At 59.2% G+C, this 21,051-nt stretch overlaps 1 long non-coding RNA gene across 1 annotated transcript; it reads right to left on the bottom strand.

The window, feature by feature from the left end:
• Positions 1-322: 322 nt before the first annotated feature.
• Positions 323-6,690, bottom strand: LOC109273976 (uncharacterized). The gene is made up of 3 exons (XR_002083357.2): positions 6,597-6,690; positions 1,072-1,202; positions 323-910 (listed from the first exon to the last, which is right to left on the bottom strand). It is a non-coding gene; the product is annotated as an uncharacterized LOC109273976 (long non-coding RNA).
• Positions 6,691-21,051: the final 14,361 nt, after the last annotated feature.

Genomic DNA, 21,051 nt, shown 5'->3' on the forward strand with positions numbered 1-21,051 from the left:
GTGTAAACCTTGACAGAGATGAAGGTTAATGTCACTGCTACAAGCTGTAGCACCAGCCCAGGCCCCCTGACATACAGCATTGAGGGCATAGAATTCCCTCCCCCCAAATCCACCACCACAATGTAATCATGAGAAAACAAAATCCCTGTGGGATCCGGGACTGGGTCCTGGCTCATAACAAGTACCTTAGCAGGAAACCTGGTGAAATCCAAACGAAGTCCATCATTTGGTTTTTAAAAACAGAAGCAAAAAAGTAAACATAACTATCTGGAAAAACAAATCTCTGCCCATTAAAGATAATTCAAAATATACACATCGAATTTTAGAGGGTGGTCTCTGAAATATTTGATAAGTATAACATCGCGATTCTGAATCAACTGTTTCAGAAACTAGAAACAAGAAACACCCGCCCAAATCATCTAGTGAAGCTAAAATCACTTTGATAATCAAGATTGGGAAAGGACAGCACAAGAAGGGGCAAGTTGTAGGCTAAATTTGTTTATGATCATAGTAAAAATCATAAATAATAATCTAAAGATTAAATCCGGCAATGTGAAACATGCATACAAGCAAAACACAAAAATTTATGACCAAAGTAGATTTACCAGAGGAATGCAAGGCTGGTTTAACAGTAGGAAGTCTGACTCAAATTAGTTGCCATGAGTATTAACTGAGCTCAGGTTTGAAAGCGTTTGACAGAACAAAAGTGGCTTGAACACGTAAGGTTTAATTCTCCCCTGCGTGGAAAGTCGGAGAGAGGCCATCTGGCCGGCATGGCAGCTCCCTTTCAGGAGATTATCCGAGGGGCCAGCCTCCTTCTGCTTTGTCTTCATCGCCTCTGGGGTACGGCCCTCAGCTGTCTGGTCCAAGAGGATTCAGATCACAACCACATGTCTGTGTAGAGCAGAAGCTGAGAAAACAAAAACACAAACAACCAAAAAACCCGAACATCCTTCCGTGCACAATCCCGAAACAGTCCTGGAATTGCACGTGTCACTCCACCGCCGTTAGTGGCATCGTTAGCTTGGCCGCGACTGCCTACAAGGGAGGCCAGGCTGTGGGGCTTATTACCTCGGGCAGCTGAGTCATGTTGAGCTGAGTCATGTTGAGCACACAGCCAACAATACCACTGCTGTGAGAGCAAATATGTTTCCATCTCTCGGCAACATGTGGTCCTCTCCTCCAGGTCTGGATGTGCCTCCCTATACAGAGCGGGAGAAGACACGTCATGTACCTCCCAGACAGACACCCACAACACAATGGTGGGAGCAGGAATTTCATCGGCAGATGTGATTAAGTGCTGAATCAGCTGATAGGGAAATGTTCCCTGGTGGGCCTCACCTAATCAGGTGGTCCCTTAAAGGGAGTAGGCTTGTTCTGGCAGAAGAGACTTGAAGCATGAGAGGGATGGTCTATGCTGCTGGGTTTAAGGATGGAGGGGACCACGTGGTGAGGATTTGAGAGTAGCTTCTGGGAGCTGAGAAGAGACCAGCCAGCAAGGAAACACTGATTCCTGCCAACAACGACATAAGTTTGAAAGAGGACCCCCAACAGAAGGGAACGCAATCCGGCAGACACCTTGGCTGAAGTCACGTGAGGTCCTGAGCAGAGAACAGCCCGGCTGTGCCCTGACTCCTGGCTCAGAAACTCTGAGGTAATTAAAAGGGGGTGTTGTGAGCCACCCGATGTGTGGTATTTGTTACATACACAGCCTAGGGGACCACTACACTTTCTGTCTCTGCTTACAAGCCACTAGCTCCGTTTTAATGTCATTCCCATCCTTACAGACTCACGAAGCTGAAGAGTCTGGAAGCAGATGCATCATATGGACATTTGACTTCTGACAGAATAGCAGCACAGAGGAATGGGGAGAGGAAGACATTGTTAAGCAATTGTCCTGGGTCAATTGGATAGTCACATGCAGAAGAAAATGAAAATTGGTCCCTACCTCACACCATGCAAAAAAATATACCCAGATGGGGTGTAGCTGTACATGTAAAAGGAACAATGATAAAGCTTCCAGAGGACATCGTGGAGTATGTTCACGACTGTGGGCAGGCCGGGATTTTAAGCAGCACTCAGAGGACTAACCATAAGAAAGAGACTAATAAACTGAACTGTATAGAATTGAATTTCAATCATTACAAAATGCTACTATGAGAGAAAAGAACAAGCCAGCGGGTGGAACAGCACCCCTGCGGCAATACAATTGGTGTTCGCAGAGGACACATACAACAGGCAACCCTACAGGAAGGTGGGCAAAAGTCTTGAACAGGCCCCAGATGAGGGAGGGACACCACAGGGCCAGACGACCCGGAACAGCTCCCGGCCTTCTTAGTTGGCAGCAAAATGCAAGTCAAGGCCACGGTGAGCACCACCGCACACCTCAGCCGGCCGTGTGCTGGCAGGATGAGGAACGACAGGCCCCCCCGTGCGCGGCCGAGGGTCTGCAGTAGGGAGGACCCTGTGAGAGACTGGTTGGAAGTCCTGCTAAAACCAGAACGTCACTCAGATCCAGGTGCTGATGCCCAACAGAAATGGCGCCCATGCGAGTCAAAAGGCATTTACAAGGTGGTTGATATGACCCTCAATCAAAATATCATAAAACCGGAAACGACCCGACTTCATCAATGTTAAAATGTACAAATCTATCGTGCGTTAAATTTTTTTTTAACATTTATTATTGAGAGACAGAGAGACACGGAGCACGAGCAGGGGAGGGGTAGAGAGAGGTGGAGACACCGAATCTGAAGCAGGTCCCAAGTTCTGAGCTGTCATCACAGAGCCCAACGTGGGGCTCGAACTCACAAACCGCGAGATCATGACCTGAGCCGGAGTCGGTCGCTCAACCGACTGAGCCCCCCGGGGGCCCCAAATCTATCACTCATTTAAACAAGGGGCCACTATGAAGGCACAAGAAGGCAACAGTGATTATTAACAAGAAGGCCCTGGTGACTATTCTTGGCAATGACACCGTGCACCCCACACACAAGCATGGTGCAGAAGAGACCAGACACGGCCGAGCAGGCTGCGTGATTCCACTCACGCAGAGTTCAGGAATAGCAACGTGTCCACAGCAGTGCAAGTCAGGGCAGTCACTACCTTCAGTGCAAAGGTGGGGGTGCAAAGGTCCTTCTCCAGGAAGGACCCAGCCGTCTTCTGGGGTTCTGGAATGTTCTGTTTCTCAGTCTGGGTTCCGAGTGAACGGGTGTGCCCAGTTGTTGGAAATGCATTCAATCGCACACTTACGACTTGCACATTTTTTTCCTGTATGGTGTTGTCTTTTTATAAATGTTCATTTAAAAATCAAGAATGGGGCACCTGGGTGGCTCAGGCGGTTAAGCATCCGACTTCGGCTCAGGTCATGATCTCACATTTCGTGGGTTCGAACCCCACTTCGGGCTCTGTGCTGACAGCTCGGAGCCTGGAGCCTGCTTCGGATTCTATGTCTCCGTCTCTCTCTGCCCCTCCCCTGCTCATGCTCTGTCTCTCTCTGTCTCTCTCTCTCAAAAATAAACATTATAAAAAAATTAAAAATCAAGAGTAAACAGAAAAGATAAGACATTCCAACAGAAAAATGGGCAAAGGCTATGAGTGTTTTATAGATGCAGAAACACAACCGCCTGGGCATTGAGGCAGCAATGCTCGAAGTCAGCAGGCAGGAGGGAATGTTAATTAGGCCGCCCCACAGATGCCAGATGGGCAGCCACACAGGGTCTGAGGCACCAAGCGGGGGCGACCTCTCTCACACCGCTGGGGCCAGAGGCCCCCGAGTCGGTGCAACAACCCCCTGTGTCATTCGGCCAGCTTCGTCAGTAAAGACACACCTTCTGCCAGCAATCCCACCATTAGGCGCGTTCCCTAAAAGAGCTCACTGGTGTGCACCCAGGAATCACGTGCAGGAATAGCCCCGAATGCCATCACCAGGACAGCAGGTGAACACCGCCGGGTGTAGCCTCGCTCCTCCCAACGGGTGCTCCACCCGACAGCACATCACACAGGAAGCCACTTACAGCCCGTCCAGACCACATGCAAAGCAGGACGAAACGTGCGATGCCCAGCGGAAGAGTACAAACCAGGCCTGGCAATGATCGAGACCAAATCTGAGAGATTCCAAGTGGAAACAGGATGGAATCAAGGGCTGTCCAACGAGATAAAGGTGACAAAGGTGGGCGGGAGTGTGAGTAGGGGGTTTGCCTGTTGTTCTCTGTACTTTTCTCTATGCTTGCGGAAGAGTCCTGTGAAGAAGCCGACGGAAATGAGAACACAGCCTGGCTCCCCTCCCCCGAGCGAGGCCCCTGTGCCCCTCTGCCTGTGTCTCCCCCACGGGGATGTGGTACGGTGCGTCTTCCTAAGGGACCCTAGAGGAACAGCCTTGGGTTTTGGTCCCAGCTCCCTGGCCCCGGGTATCCCCAGTCCCTCTTACTGTCCCCACCGGAGGACACCACGCAGGAAGCCTATGGAACGAGTGCTGGCACGGGGAGGCTGTCCCCACGCCGCTGACTCCTACAGCCTGCCACCCCACCAGAGATCTCGCTCAGCCAGACCGAGTGTCAGGCCACCTGGACCACAGCAGTCACTGTGGTCCATCCCTGTTGTGACCGTGGGCAAGTGCTTGGCTACCATTCAAAGGAGAGTCCGAAGCTCATGGAATGCTGGGCCCAGGTTCCCACAGGTGGGGGTCACAGGAGGGCCACTGCTCCACTTGGCCTGTATTTCTCTGGCCCGGGGCACCATAGAGGGAGGGAGAGGAAGGCTGTGGAGCCTGGGCCACCCCTAGTTAATGGCCCCTGACTCTCACTAACCCGGTGTTAAGCCCCCCTCCTCCCTGCCCACTAATTATCTGGAGGTTTTCCAGATCCTGGGCCTGAAAAGGGATTTCTTGGGGGATTTGGGTTGGACAGGGAGAGCCTTTCCTGCAGGAAGGGCCTCCAGGTGCCCGGCCCCAGTCCCAGACAGAGGGCTTGTTCTTCATCTGGCCTCTGTGCACATGCAATTTATTCACTGACTTCCCGGTTCTTCTGGTCTTCACTGAACCACCAGCCACTGGTGCAAGCCCCATGGCCTACCTCATAGCCCAAGAGAGGGTGGTGTATTGCCATAATTCCAGAAGGGAATTCACATATCAGTTGAACACTTAGTAGGATCCAAGTAAATACTTCTTGGATGGATGGATGGATGGATGGATGGATGGATGGATGGATAAATGGGTTGGTGGGTGGATGGATGGATGGATGGATGGATGGATAGATGAAATGAATGGGTTGGTGGGTGGATGGATGGATGGATGGATGGATGGATGGATGAGTGGGTTGGTGGCTGGGTGGACAGATGGATGGATGTATGGATGGACAGATGAATGGATGGATATATGTATGAGTGGATGGATGGATAGATGAATGGCTGGCTGGCTGGCTGGCTGGCTGACTGGATGGCTGGATAAGTGGATGGGTGGGCAGGTGAAAAGATGAATGATTGGGTGAATGGATGGGTGGATGGATGGATGGATGGTTGGATGAGTAGATGGACGGTTGGGTAGGAGAACAGATGGATGAAGGGATAAGTAAATGGTAAATAGACGAGTAAATTGGAGTAAATTGATGGCAGTCTCTGCAACTTTTGACTCTACCTGAAGCCGAGGTTTCCTCTTGGGGTATTTATTCAGAAAACTCCCACCAACAGCTCCCTTGGGGTCTCAGGAGCCCCAGTGAATGGAATAACGGTCCTCACTGGCCAGGAAGCCACATTCAGTTTAGCTTTTACAACAACAGAAAGCATGTTCTAAGGAATCTAAAGCAGTTTCCATACCTCCAGAAGTGGGTCAGGAGGTGGCAGCTTCAGTTGTCTGAGCAACAGTGAGCTTTGGATTCAGCTTCCAGGCCCTCCTTGTCAGGCTCACTTTTAGGAATATTCTGAGTCTACCCCGGATGGGATGGGGCACACAGGGCAAGGGCCCTTTCGGAACAGCAAGGACACAGGCCCTCCCCAAGTCCCAGGGAGAGCTGGGAGCTTTGGGATTGGCATCTTTTTCTGAGAAAGTGGAAGTCATGAAAACTGAAGCCCATTCTTCTCAGCCAGGTCCTAGACACTGTAGAAACCACAAGCAGCCCCTGGCTTCCGGAACTTTCCTCCTAGATTGGAAGATTCAGCTAAGATATTAAAAACAGGAGCACCCTGTCCAATAGCTACAGTTTCAGAGTAAAGCCAGGTGTTTGCACGTCAGGAGCATACGAGCAGGAAAGAGCCCAGTAGGCGTTGGGAGGGTAGGACGCTGTCTAGCAAAGGGGAGGCCACATCCGCGAGGACCCACAGCCTCTGAGCACGTTTGGCAGATGCACCGGTGGCTGCAGTGGTCTAGAAAGACCCGAAATCTTGGCCCAGGGAAGAGGAGAGACCAGGGTCCGCCAGGACACAGCTGGCCAAATGGTAGGGGGTCTCCTGTAACCCACACAATAGCAACCGAGGTCTGCGGGGCTCTTCCCTGGGGAGGTTTCCTAAGAGACCGTTGCTGGTCTGTTGTGCAGAACGTTAGTGAGTTTTGCATATGCCAATAAAAAAAATAAAAGCCGCTATTAAAATGAACCCCTGGCACATACCTGGTTTAGATCACATAGGAGCTGGCCTTTTGCACTGGAATTTGCAGCATCTGTCGCAATTAAGCCTTGCTTTTTAGCTTCAAGATATTAGCCCAATCACTAGTGTTCTGTTTGGACATGAATAGCGCATTGTTCTGCCCCGAGCAGCCTGCAGCCTCGCAGACACCATTAAACGGCTTTGCGGCCCAATTAGAAATGGAGGTAGGCTGGCGGTGGGGGCGGGGACTGACCACCAGGGCCAGGCGCTTCATGGACACAAGTCAGGGGAGGCAGCTAACGTGGACCATGTGTGGGAGAGCGGGCTCCGACACGCACGGCCGGCTGCATGACAAGCAAAGACATGTTCATCCATCTTGACTTTGGACTTGCCCCTGGCCCAAACAAGGTGGCCAGAGCAGGGTGTGGGGCGGCTCCCTGGGGCCTGAAAGATGGACGTCCTGGCTGACGGCAGGGCCGAGGGAGTTCTCACGGGAGGCCCACGCGGGGTTCCCACCATACCCACCAGCTGCATCCTCCAAGCCCCCCCCTCCCTGTGGGGGCACGCATACACACTTGCACACACTCAGACACACATACTGATGTGCACACAGTCACACACACACGCATACATTCACACACCGTCCTTCTCACACGCACAAAACAAGCTATCACACTATCACCGCTCCCTCCCACCCCCATACGTCCTGTGACCAGCACATTTTTTTATGACCTGCTGTTTTTCCTCCGCAGGTGAATCTAGGAAATACGTTCGGGCAAATTGAGGGGTATCATCAAGAAGAAAGGATGTTTGAAAAGATGACAGATGGATAAATGGATGGATGAAGGAAAATATGAATGGATGGATGAACCAGTATGGATGGATGGATGGATGGATGTTTGGAAGGAAGGAAGGAAGGAAGGAAGGAAGGAAGGAAGGAAGGAAGGAAGGAACAATGGTGGCTACATGGATGACTGGATGGATAGAAGGATGGACAGATGGATGGAAGGATGGATGGATGGGTGGATGGTTGAATGGACGGATGGATGGATGGTTAGATGGATGGACGGACAGATGGATAGAAGGATGGATGGATGGATGGATGGATGGAAGGAAGGAAGAAGGAACGAAGGAAGGAAGAATGGATTGATAGAAGGATGGATGGAAGGAAGGATGGGTGGATGGGTGGATGGTGGTGGGTCAGTGCATGCAAGTGAATGGTTGGATGGAGGGGTGTGTGGACAGAAGGTAGATGGATGGAGGTAGATGGATGGGTGGATGGATGGATGGATAGGTGTAACTGGATGAGAGGAAGGAAGGAAGGAAGGAAGGAAGGAAGGATGTAGAGCCATGTGATGGAAAACACCAAAAGGCAATGTAATGGAGTGAGATTCTGAATATTGTCTTTCTCCTCTTGCTTTTCTGGATCTTCCAAATCCTCCGCAGTGAGCATGAATTGCTCCCATGACCTGAGGCAGGGATTCCAGCGCTAGCCGTCCCCTTCCCAAAGCCAAGAAGAGGGATTCTGGGGCACTAAGAGCTGGCCTGTGCTGGCCCTTGGTTTGAAAAAGAGGGGCCTCTTCCTTCCCTGGCTCGGGCTGGCAGCCGCTATGACCTCATCCCTGTGGCGTGTAACTCGAGAAGCACGTTGGGAAGCGTTGGGCTGATTGATCACGCGTGCTGGTGTCCTCTCCCGGGGGCCTTGGGGCCGGGCTCGGCGGGCAGCCGGATCGGGGCTGGGAGCCGCATCTTTATTCCGCAGGGAAAGATTCTGGCACACGTGCCGGGTCCCCTGCCGGGTCCCGGCCCCTCTCCCCTTAAGGTCTCACTGCCCACCCTGCCGTGCTGGCTCCCTGGGCGGGAGGGGGGGGGGCGCTGTGGGTGTCACCCCTTCCCCGGGCAAAAGAAGACAGACAACGGGGCGGCTGGGTCGGGAGGGAGCGGGCAGGTCCAGGCGGCTGACCGACACCCCGGAGCAGGGGCAGCAGTTTCGTCTGATGTCTTATGTCTGAGGCTGTACCGTGAGCAGGTGCGCTTGAGAGGCCCAGGAAGCTGTGGGCTTTGGCTTTGAAAGTCCCCGAAGCCTCCGTGCTGAGGCGATAAAATGGGGAGACGGTGTCCACCCCTCAGGGTGGCTGAGGCACAACAGGTGTTCAGCTTGACCACGGGGCCCAGGTCACGACCGGCCACCGGTTCTGCCCGGTCTCCTGCGGTGGGTTTCGAGCATCACGTGGACATCCCACCCCTGGCTGCCGGACCCCCAGCAGGCAGGCGGCACCGGGACACCCTCCCCCTCCCCCTCCCACGTCATTTCTGTGCCCCGTGGGGGAGGTGTGGTGCATGTCTCAAGCCTAGGAAGGAGCACCTCGTGGTGGGGGTGGAGGGGTCGCTCTCGATGCCCCCTTTTATTCCTTATTAGGTGAGCAGTCGGGACACGGGTCTCTCCGTTAGAATGTCCCTGGACACATCGCAGAGACCTCACGGCCCGGAACGCTCAGGATGGCACTCGGTGAACGTGTTGGTCATAATCGCCCCTGCGTGGTGACCCCTGGGCCGGGCACGGGCCCCTCCCTGTCCAGACCCACCTCGGGGTCTCCGAGGCAACAGGCTGGCTTTGAGGTGTCGCCTGCCGGGCTCGTCGGGGCGGAGGGGAGGGCGACCCTGCGGGAGCCCCTTGGGAACAGCTCCTGGAGTCTTGAGCCACATGGGAGAGGTGGGTCCCAGGTCCCCACGGCCGCCCAGGTTGGCCGCTCCAACCACCCACGCAGGGCCAGAGCGGACGGGGCACCGTTTCTAACACTTACGACAACAACTGGGGCCAGAGGCGGTCCTCGTCCTCATGCCCCTCTACCCGGCGGGGGCTCAGGAAGGTGCCACAGCGGAGCCGGGATCCAGCCGCACGGGTCCGGGTCTTCCCAGAACACATCCTTCCTGGTGTCGGGTCGGACGGCCCGGGCCGGGGCCCCCGCGGTCCCTGCCACCCCCGTGGGGCTGGCCTGCCACACCACATTAGCTAATGCAGTGCACAAAGGGATGTTAAAGAAAAGAATCAATTTATAGTAAAACCGGCCATCTATTCCAGGGCAAAAACAATTACCTTTATGTTCAGGAGAAACTGGGAGAAAGCACTTACTTAAATTGCTGTCTTATAACTGCCTAAGGAGCTATTTTCAGAAACCGCTCAAATGTTTTTTCTTCTCTTCCCGGAGAAATCCCCCTTCCTCCTGCCCCAGGTTTGCCAGGCTGGGACCTGGATGGCACACAGCTGCAGAGCTCAGGGGACCCCCACCCGGCGCCACGGCTCCCGCAGGACTCCCTCCCGAGGGCCGGGCCAAGTGGGGGGTCCCGGGCGCCTTCCCCGAGGCGTCACAAACGCGAACTTTGGAGGCCACGGGGCTCACATCGCCTCTTCTCCACGGTGGGGAGACACAGGTCAGGCCCCCTCACTGAGGCAGTTAAAAAGTAAACATAGCCCCCAAATCACGTTAAATATGTTAAGCAAACACACGGCAGGCAGCGTGGATATTAGGTCATTTCTCATAAATATTAATACCGGAGTTTTCCAACGGGCAAAATTAATGAAACAAAGCTGCCTGTTCACTCCTGGACGCACAGCCCTGGAGCGGGCCCAGCCGAGGGGGGAAAATCGAGGCAATTCAGCCCCCAAAAAAAGGCTTCTCAGGCGCTCACACGGAGGCTGACGGTTGAGGCTGGCATGGGGCAGACTCTCCGAGGACCCTGGGGCCTCCCCGCCAAGGGAGGTGACAGGTCGGTGACAGAGGGCATGAGGAGGCCAGGGCTCCGCGGGCCTCGGGGCTGCGCCTCCCCGTGGCCTCCTCTCGGCAGGGTCTCCCCCGGGCTCCCCGAGCAGTCCTCTCTGGGCTGGGACCCCCGCGTGTCCCCCAGACTGGGGCCGACCTGCCCAGAGCACCTGGTGAGGGAGTTCGTGGCTCCACCCACATCCCACAGCATCCGGATCTGCCCGCCGCTGCCCGCCTGCACCAGGGCAGGGACGGAGGAAGGCCAAGCCCTCAGCCAGGAGCGGGGCCAGAGGGCAGAGCTGGGCACGCCTGACCACCGGGCTCCCCTGCCGGGCCGGCCGCCCGCACCCTGCTCCCTTGGGACCCCTGTCGGCCCACCTGTCTGCCCGTTGGCCCTCCGGAGGCCCGGATGGGGCTAAGGAGGGCGGTCTGCGTGGCCCCGTGGGCTAGTACGGGCCACTGGGCCACTCTGGTCCTTCAGAGCTAGCATCGTGGCAGTGAGCCAGCACTTGCCTGACTCAGTCTGACCGGGGGGCAGAGAGGGAGGCTTTGAGGAAAGAAAACATCGTCGGAAACACTGAAGGCTGTCTTGTCTGTATGGTATCTGCAGGGTCGTGGGACCTGTGTTCCGGGGGCTTCTCCTCCCCAAGACGGGATGAATCTGGAGGCTTCCAGGGTTCCTCCCCTCCAGCCCTGGGGATCCCGTCAACCCGCGCCCCGGGCTGGGTGGGAAGATCAGAGCGGCTGGGGGCTCAGGCTCTGGAGTCCGGAGGATGCAACCCAGCTTTTGTGTGCTGCCTGGCGGCCGGCCAGGGGACCCTGGAAGAGCCTCGCCTCCCTGCACCCGCGTTTATTTATTTTTCATCCGGAAGGGTGTTTGCAAAGCTCAATAATTTAATACACGTAAGGAGAATATGTTCACGGTCAGGTTGATCGGACCAGCACATAGAGGCAGCCTAGAAGCGGCCACGTGGCATGCGGAAAACCCACAGGAATGGGGGCGACGGCAGAGTTTTCGTTAGGAACCACGCAGGCTGGAAGGGTAACGTCCTGCAAGAAAAACTTTGTCAAAGTTTCAAGCCCTGTGAACTTAGAACGCTCTACCCAGTGAAAACGTCGTTCAGATGACACAGTGGAACCCAGACTTCTTCAGACCTGGAGAAGTTGAAAGAATCTGGCACTGGCCAGCACGGCAAGGAGCAGCAGGGACACGGCAGCAGGTGAGGCTCCGAAGGGCCCGTCCACGCTCGGGGACACGCCCGCCACTCACCCTGGAGGGACGGGAAGCAGGTCAGAGTTGCCCGGGGCCGCGCTGGAAGGACGCACGGCCGCCGAGGGCACGGGGGGACTTTGGGGGGCAACGGACACACTCACCGTCTCCTTTACGGTGACGGCTTCACAGGCATATCCGTATGTGAACACTTAGTACACGGCACGATTTAACCAGAGCAGTTTCCTGTATATGACTGTACCCCAATAATGCTGCTTTAAAATAACACAGGACAGGGGCGCCTGGGTGGCTCAGGCAGTTAAGCACCTGACTCTTGATCTTGGCCGGGGTCATGATCTCTCGGGTTCATGAGATCGAGCCCCCTGTCGGCCTCTGCACTGACAGCACGGAGCCCGCTTGGGATTTTCTCTCTCTCTCTCTCTCTCTCTCTCTGTCTCTCTCTTTCTCTGTTTCCAAATAAATAAATAAAATAAACTTTAAAAAAAAGAGCATGGGACAGTGCCTGCCATATGATTGCATGCATGCCATATGCATGATTACATGGGACATTGCCGGAATGGACGAATGAGTGTCCCCTCCTTCGTCAGGTCTCCTGACGGCCCGTCCTGCAGGATGAAACCCGAGGCAGGCTGGGGGACTCCCCAGCGCTCTGCAAGGCCCAGGACACAGGCTGGAGCCTGGCCCACCCCCAAGGCCAGCCCCACCCCTGCCCGCCACTCTCTGTTACAGGTGTGTCCCTCGTCCAAGCTCCACCGCCTGGGGGAACCCCCTGGGAATCTCACTCTTACTGGGTTATTTTGGGAAGCTGTTAATGATTCTGTTTGCCTTTCCAATGACCTCAAACGTTCCACTGCCACGGACCCCTCCCCCTGCTGCCATATGCCCGGAGACCCCTCCCTCCCTCCCTCCCTCCCCAGGGCAGGGGGGGCTCCCTCTGCACACCCATCCCAGCGACGCCTTCAAATATTGGGAGCGGGCCCTGCGGCCCAGGGGTTAGGGTGTCCCTGCTGCTCAGCCCCTCAGCCAGTCTGGGCACGCTCCCTGCCTCGGTTTACTCTCTTGAGCAGCGGGCGCGATCCCGGCACCGGTTGCGTGGCCGCGGGTGTGCCCCACGTCACACCAGGCCAGGGAGCTAGAGGTCGGGGGGCCTCAGACTCGCCGCCTGGGGTCGGGGCTCCCAGGGCCTGTCAGACGCCATCCCCCAACACTTGTGGGGAAAACGCACGCGGCAATTTATTAGCCCAAAGCTGCGTCTCCCTTGATTTCTAAACCCACGTGTATTTATAAAGGAAATTTAATCGGGGTGTTTTTAATTCTCTCACACTTAACTCATCAAAGTGCTATTTGGTAGGAGCGGGAGCCGACGAAGCCCACGCACCCCCGGGCCGCCCCGGGGGGACGCTCGCTCCACAGGACTGCCTCCTTCCCCGCATCCGGGGCGCAGTCCCAGGGATGGGGCGCCGGCCCTTCGTGGCCAGCATGAGCTCCTCTGCTCCGTGAGAATCTGGGGAACTTAGAAACTGGCTCCTGCACCCCAAGGGCAGCCCGAGGCCGGCCTGGCCCCCAGCTGGAGGCGAGGCAGCCTGAGGACACAGGCCAGAAGTGGTGGAGCCCCCAGCGGACCGAGCCCAGGTGGCGGGCACCTCTGCCGTCCGCGGATGGCCATCGCTGCGGGGACAGCCTGCTGCCCCGGCCGCCGGCCCCGGAGCGTGCTCTGGGAAGCTTGTCGGAGTTCTGCCTGGCTTGACCCGTCTTCTGCAGAGACAGAGATAGGTCCAGCTGGCCGTGCTGATGGGGAGGAGACAGCAGGGGACACCTATAAATGACGGAGAAAGAGCCACCCTCCCGGAGACAGCAGGCACCAACACGTCCGTCCCACCGAGGCAGCCGCAAAGCTTCTAGAAATGGGGCGCGAAGTGCTCGTAAGGCAGGCGGGGCTCCTGGCGGCTGATGGGCCCGCGGAACCGGGGAACCAGCGCCCGGGACTGGTGTGAGGGCATCAGGGCCAGGAGGGCCGGGCAGGCAGACCGCCAGCCGAGCAGCCGAGCGGCCGCGGGAGGGTAGGAGCAGCTCACACAGCCCGTCCCTCCTCCCAGACACCCCTCGGGAATCAGGCCCTATACACACATCCGCAGACTCACAACACTCAACAGGCTCTCTCGACACGCAGAGCCCAAATCTCGGGGCACCTGCCTCCCACCCGAGCTGTCCCACCCTCCCCAGAATCGGCTGGGATAGCTATGCAATTGGCGGGGGGGTTCTACCTCCAGAAGCTCCCAGCCCCTTCCACACCCCGGGAGCCTGCCGATCACTCTGTCCACTCCTAGGCTGGCCCCCTGCCTTCCTTGTCCAGCACAAGGGGAGTCGAGTACGTGTGGGAGGCCACGAGTCTCCCCCACCCAACACACCCTCCCCTCTTCTCCCCTACCCAGGGCCTCTCCTGGGTAGGGCCTGGGGACCCGAGGTCAACTTGGCTTGGTCCTGCCTGGGGGTAGGGTCTCAGTCCAGCAGGGAGATGACCAGCGGCCTGGCAGTCCTGGCCCAGCGTGGCCAGCGCCCGGACGGACAGACCCAGAGGGCTCGGGAGGAAGAGGTCCCCTCATGCACCTGGCGCGGGGTCTGGCAGGGCGAAAAGGAGGCCAGGAGGGGTTGGTGGCTTGGCCATCCCTGCGGTGCGTGCCATCCAGCCGGGCAGTACGTTCCAGGCTGGGCGGCCAACGTGAACAAAGCTGGAGGGGACAGGAGTGTCTCAGGACTAGGAGACAAGCACAGGACCTGGATGATAGGTGTCGCCCTGAGAGAAACAGATGGCCCCTGAGCTGGCGGTGGGGCCTAAGAGGGGTGGGGGCCAGGGGCGGGCTTTGAGAGCTCAGGGGAGCTCGGAGCCCCTCGGAAACCGAGAGCCTTCCAGAGCACAGAACCCGCCTGTCCAGCAGGCTGGCTTCTGGGTTTGTTATCTGATTTTTCTGACTTAGGGGAGGCCCTTCGGAGGGAAGGCCAGCCCCCAGGTGCTAATCCAAACGGGCTGTGCTCAGCCCTGGGGGCAGTGGAGGCAGCGTCTGACCTGAGGGGCTAGGGGGCGAGGACAGGAAAACCGTCAACCACCCCCAGGGCTGCCCAGATCTCTGGCTCCGGTGGTTCAGGTGGGCGTCCAGGCCCCCGGAGCCTTCCTGCCCCGAGACCCAGAGGCTCCTCCCCACGAAAGCAAGGGTCCCAGGTCACCCCAAAAGCCACCCCACCTCGGCCGTTACGCAGCTGGCCTTGATCCAGCCTCCAGGGCCTGTGTCTGGGCCCCTGAGAGGGACGGTGGGCAGCTCCGGCCAGGTCACCCGGCCGCTGGGACCCGGTGGGCCGCCGTCCGTGGCCAGCCCGTCCCGAGGGGCGAGGGCGGGAGGTGGCCGAGGAGCCCACAGTCAATGGCCTTTTTATTCCATTTGATTTCACCTCCTCTGAGTGTGGGCCCCTCCCTCCCTAATAGAATTACTCTTATCTGCAAGTGATTTAAACTCTAAGGTTTACTGAAGATTTAAAGAGTGTGAACACAGTTGGAATGTTTTAAACTAACAGTACAAGTTGCATTTTAAGAAAATAATTAACTCCCAGGGGAGGTGTGGGTTTTGGAGCAATGACAGACTTCCAAGGCTGCCTTCCCTATATGGGGTTTCCAAATAATAAAATATCTTTGATTCCCTGCTGATGTCAGACGAGAACCTGTTAGTGAGCAAGCAAACTGTCATTTTTTTTTAAGAGGGCCCATTAGCGTCTTAAAGACGCAGGCCGAGCCCATCGAGGAGGGCGAAGGGTCTGCTTGGAGAATCGCTCACCTGCGGGTCTGTCCCCCCCGCCGCTCCAGGCCCCCCTGTGGGCGTACAGAGGGCCGTGTCCCCCCCCCAGGAGGCCGGGCGATGCCTGGGGAGTCTGGGCGCCCCTCGGGCTGCAGCACCGGGCCCCCACCCCGGGCACAGAGGCAGTGCCCGCCGCCCGGGCCTCCAGGGTCTTCCTGCCGGCTGTGTGGGAGCTTGGGCACCGCGGCCCTCGGGGACTCACACCTGGCTCTGCGCTCGGCCACCGTCCTGCGAGGACGCCGTGGGAGGTGTTTTCATCGTATCTCATTTGCTGCTCGCAAAACCTCCAGGGGGGCGCCTTCCCCGTGTCCCTGATGGCACGAGGCTTAGTGCCGCCGAGGGCCTGACGCTGCTCGGGAACCGGGAAGCCTCGTCTGCGGAGCCCGTCTGGGCTCCCTCGGTGGCCGGTCCCTCCCCGCGCCTGGGGTCAGGTTACAGGTCAGCCGAGTGCAGTCTCAGGGCAGCCGGGGTCTCACGTGGTGGAGGCGGGCTGGGCAACTGGGGAGGGGGCCTCCCTGTGCCAACTGCCTCCTGGCCCTGGGCCCGGTCACCACTTTGTGCCCCGTATTCCGGAGCAGCTCACATGGTCCGCCCACCGGCCACGCCCAGGGTCACGGTGCCCGGGATCCGGTGAACGGTGCCCACCGTGCCAGCTTGGCGTTGGGCTCCGTGCCTCCACCTGGGCGGGGCCCTGGCCGGGGACAGGTGTTGTTGCCACCACTGCTGAAAGCCCGGGCCCCGTCGAGTCTTCCTCTCCGGCTGGGGACGGAGCTCTGTCCACCGCCTCCGAGGACAGCCTGGGAGAACAGCCCTCTCCCTGCAGGGGACGAGGAGGGGACACACATGCTCTCTGTGCAGTCCGGACCCTCCCCCCACACCCCGCCAAGGTCCCGCCTGTCCCTGGACCACCTCTGGAGGATGCCGTGGAGGGGGGAGGCGTTCCAGAGAGCTCTGTGGCCCCCCACGCGGCTCGCGGCGCTCCCCCCTCGCGGGAGTGGCTCCTGGGGGCACCCGTCTGGAGGGATTCCCCGCCCTCCCGCCCCCACTCCCCACCAAGCCTCCGAAGCGGGCCTGCCCGGCCCTCTGCCAGGAAGGGGGTGGCGGCTCGGAGGCTGACGCTGGCCATTTGTCCGGTGTCCTGACACTTTCCCACAAGCCTCTGCCCCCCTCAGGAATAGCTCTTTCTGGTAATTTACTTGCAAAACATTTGGCCATTAACACCCAGGCAAGAGTGGACGGCAGGTCACGGACGATTAAACTCCCCACACCTGGGTCCCCCGTCGGCCTGGTAACCGCCGCCCTGCGGGGAGGCCGGCGAAGGCTGCGTGTGCTGCGTCAGCCGAGCCCCAGGCAAGCGAGGGTCACCCTCCCACCGTCCTCCTCCCGGCCAGCAGAGTGGCCTCGTCCCCGCTTCCTGTGGGGAGGACCTCTGGGGTGTGGCGGTGAGGCCTGGCTCAGATCGGCCTTTCTGGAAGGACGGTGGCCATGGACGCCGAGAGCCTCTGGGAACAGCGGCCATGCAGGCCTGCTTCCCGTGAGCGTGTCCCCTAACGAGGACCCGCACGGCCGAGCTCCCAGCCAGCCCCTGCGAACCCACCTGCTCCCGGGGTCGGGGTCGATCGCCGCCCCGCTAAATTTGCATGCTTGCTTTACAGGTAAGAGACCTCAGGGGGAGGGATGGGGCGGGGAGCCCGGCCCTGACTTTCCCCTCACTGGGGCTCAGTCCCCAAATGCGTAGGAGGGTCCCCACCCGCCCCCCCCGGTTGCTCTGCTGGGAGGGGGCCGCTCTGCGGGGCCATGGACAGCACTGTGCTCACCTGGGCAGGAGGTCAGGAGGCCCAGGAACCCACGACTCCAACCCCACCCACCCAGCCGGTGGGTCCAGGTCCCCTGCCGGTCCCAGGAGAGAGCCCCTTCCTGTGCGGCCACCTGTGAGCTTTTGTGCTGAGTTTTTGGGGCCTCCCGGGAGGCCTTCATTTCTGGGCATCTGAAGGATGAGTAGGTGCTGATCCGGCCGTGGGGATGAGGGTGTGAGTGCTCCTCTCCGGGCCCCCAGCCCCTCAGTGCTGGGGGTGCACAGGAGGGGAAGGTGGAGGCTCCTGGCGGCTGGGCGCCCCAGACACGTCCTCCCCATGAAGGAGGGGAGCCCATGCAGCCCCTTCCCAGCCGCACGGCGGTGGCCACGACCGTCCAAAGTCGAGTTCAGTCTCCCGTGCGTGGCGGGAGAGACAGGTGCTCTGGGTCCGGCCTGACTCGGGACCGGCACCTCCTACCCCTCAGACCCGCCTCCGAACCAGCCCCACTGGGGACCCCGGCCGCCAGGTTGTGCAAAGCAGGGCTTCAGAGACAGGTGCACGAGCAGGTGCGTGTTTGTGTCCTGTGTGTCCGTGCCCGCGGGGACACGGCCTCACGCAGGCATAGACGGGGTGGGGTGCAGAGCCGTAATCGGCACCGTGTGCGGAGGGGCGGGGAGGTGGGGGTGGAGCCCTAGAGACGGGGGCCCGGCCTGACGGACACACGGCACCGCGAGCCCGGGACCCCGAGGGATGGGGGTTGTTGGGCGCTGAGCGCCTTTTGGGACCTCCCTCTTCACAGGAGCCCTGGAGCACGGAGCCGTCGAGTGACTGACTCACGGTCACGCAGCTGGGAGGGGCAGACATCAGCTCTATCGACCCTCAGCTGCAGCCACACTGCCTTCTGGTGAGGCCAAGGTCGGGCCACCACAGAGTGTCCCCCAAACCTCGAACCACCAGGGCTCAGAGACACCCGGGGATGCGAGGACTCACCGGGCAGGCTGCTTTTGGTGGCGGTCCTTGTGCGGCCCCCCGCCCGTCCCCAGGGAGTTCAAGGTCAAGAGGGCAGGAGTTTCACCCCAGGAAGGCTTGAGGCCCAGCCGGGCCTACCCCCCGGCTGCAGTCTCTGCTGGGAAAGGCCCCACCGGGAGATGGGGAAACTGAGTCTCGGAGAGCCTTAATTAGGACCCTTGTGATTGATTGCAAGTGACAGATTCCAACCCAAACTGGTGCTGCTGGTGCCCTCGGCGGAGGGTGCTGGTGCCGTTCTGGCTCCTGGCGCGACTCGTGGGCTCGACTCCGCTCGGGCAGCGAGACGGCTGCCTTCCCGTGACTCCGCCCAGGTCTCAGGCCTGAGGATTTGCCAGGCCTGCGAAACCCAGGGTGCTGCTCAGGTCAAGGCTGTGCCTGGGAGGTGGGGACCCGGGGCAGACGCTCCTCCTCCCCCTCCTCCTCTTCCCCCTCCTCCCACCCTCCTCCTCCTTCCCCCTCCCCCTCCCCCCCTCCCCTCCTCCTCCTGCCTCCCCCTCCTCCTGCTCCCCCCTCCTCCTTCTCTCCCTCCCCCCTCTCCCTCCCCCATCTCCCCCTCCTTCCTCCCTCCTCTTCCTCCCCCCTCCTCCTCCTCTCCTTCCTCCTCCTCCTACCCTCCTCCCCTCATCCTACTTCTCCCTCCTCCCTCCCCCTCCCTCCTCCTCTTCCTCACAGGGCTCCTAGGGCCTGTCACCAGATGGGAAGGATGCCGGGGGAGGTCAAGGTCACACCCTGAAGCCCCAGGCCTTCCAGTTCACAGGCCAGGAGCCTGGCCGAGAACCCTCCTGCCTCCTGCCTCCCCCACCCCCAACCCCCGGCGCGCCAAACAGCCCCGGAGCCAGGAGGAGCCCAATAACAGGGCAGCCGACCAGGGGCAGCTCAGCGGACCACAGGGTGGGCGGACCCAGCCTCGGGGCCCGGCCGGACAGCGACGCATTGGCACGGCCACCTCGGAGAAGGGGCAGAGGTGTGGGGGGAGGTCAGGGTCCCAGGCCTCAGTCTGCAGGAAAAGCCCCACCCCCTCCACCCCCGGTGTCCCCCCCACACCAAAGGGGTTTATGAAGACCTGTGCAGCGCACCAGAAAAATACCGCTATCATTAAGGGATTTAACGACAGCTTTGCCCAATATTGGGGATTTGTTATGTCTCTTATTACACGTTTTAACAAGCACATTTCTCCGAGACGCAGCCCCGCGTGAGGGCCGTCCTCTCCCTTTGCCGTGTGTGACTTTCATTAGCAGGCGTTTTATAAAGCCACGATCACAGATGCACTCCCAGCCCGCAGCCTTGGCTGGCCGGGGCCTGGTGTCGTGGGCTGGGTGGCCGGGGTGTGCCCGCGGGTCTGTCTGCCTGTTTCTGTGGGTGCAGAGAGGAACCCCTGTACTCAGACCGCACCCCTCCTGACATTCCCGGCTGGGGGCACGACTCAGGCACGGACCCCAGACTGGAGTCGGGCTTCCTGCCCCTTCTGCGACGTGATCCCAGATGAGCCTCGGGCCTCCTGAGCCTCAGCGTCCCCATGTGTGATTTGGGCATCTGAGCAGACAAATGACTTCCAGCATATCTCAGCAGTAGGACTCTGCACACAAACCATCAAATAGCGGAAAAGCAAATTTAAAGAGGCGGAAATGAAGCTGATTCTTTAAAAGCAAATCTCGGCCACCCTGCGCCTTACCCCCAGGAGGCCGCTGGATTGCCACCAAATGCCTGGGGTCTTTGGAACACAGTTTAGGATGCTGGCTGGTGGCTGAGGACTGTGATGTCCCCAGCTCCAGGGCCTGAGGCTCTAGCATTGCGCTGACCATGCCCACGGAATGACAGCCCTGCCCGGAGCCGCAGCCCTGCAGGCCCAGCCAGCTCGCCCCCCACCCCGGGGCCCCCGGGGCAGGCCACGCACAGGGGCGGCAGCAGAAAGAGTAGGTAATTCCAGAGCCAAGCCCTGACTTCCGACATGCACACCCCTCCCGACCCTGAAATGTGTCTTCTGAGCTCTCTGCTCCGAGCTGCCCTTCCCGGCCCTTGGAGCATGTGCTCAGGCCATCGCTGCGGCCTCAGAAGCTGGTGTATAAATGGGGAAAGCACGGGCTCCCTGAGGGCAGCTGGAGGCGAGCCGACGTGTAGCTGAGACCAATTCCTGCCGAGAAACTTCCAGACAAGCAAGATGTGCGCTGGGAAGGATCCAGGTGAACAGGCCAATGGTGGACGGGGAGACCCCTGCCCTCTGGTTCCCTGGCCAGAGCCCCCCGGCACACCGACAATGGGTCGCCCAGGCCCAGGATGACAGCGGCCTCCCTCCGGGCTCCCAGAGACCCTCCACACGGCCAGGCTCCTCCTCCAGCATCCACACACTGATGCCTTCTCGGGACTTCTGGAGCCCCATCTACACCACAATGGCAAGGGGCCAGAGCGGGGTCCACTGGTCTCTGACTCCCCTGTCCCTAGCAGAGGGCTGGCTCTGAAGAGGTTTGTAAACAGTCGGCTCCAAAGAAGCTCAAAGACGTCAGTGGTGGGGCCAGGACCAGGGCGAGAGCCGGTGCGGGAAGGGGCAGGTGAGGCCCCCGGCCTCCGGGGGTCAGGATCGGGAGCTCACCGCTTTCTCCCTTATTCTGGAAGGATCCCTGGGTATGAGAACCTTCCCCGAGGTCACCCGGGTCCTCCCTCCCTTTCCCAGACAGATGCCCTCAGGACAGGAACGTGTGGAAGCCGGGACAGAGCAGCGGACGCGGCCCCAGCTGTGACAAGCTCCCCCCGTCCCCCCCAGAAACGAGCGAAGGCATAAATAAATAATAAGCCCTGCCGATCGCGCTCCGCTTCCCAGA

Source organism: Panthera pardus, unplaced genomic scaffold, assembly GCF_024362965.1.
Source record: "Panthera pardus isolate Hobbes unplaced genomic scaffold, ASM2436296v1 HiC_scaffold_11, whole genome shotgun sequence".
NCBI classification, from domain to species: domain Eukaryota; kingdom Metazoa; phylum Chordata; class Mammalia; order Carnivora; family Felidae; genus Panthera; species Panthera pardus.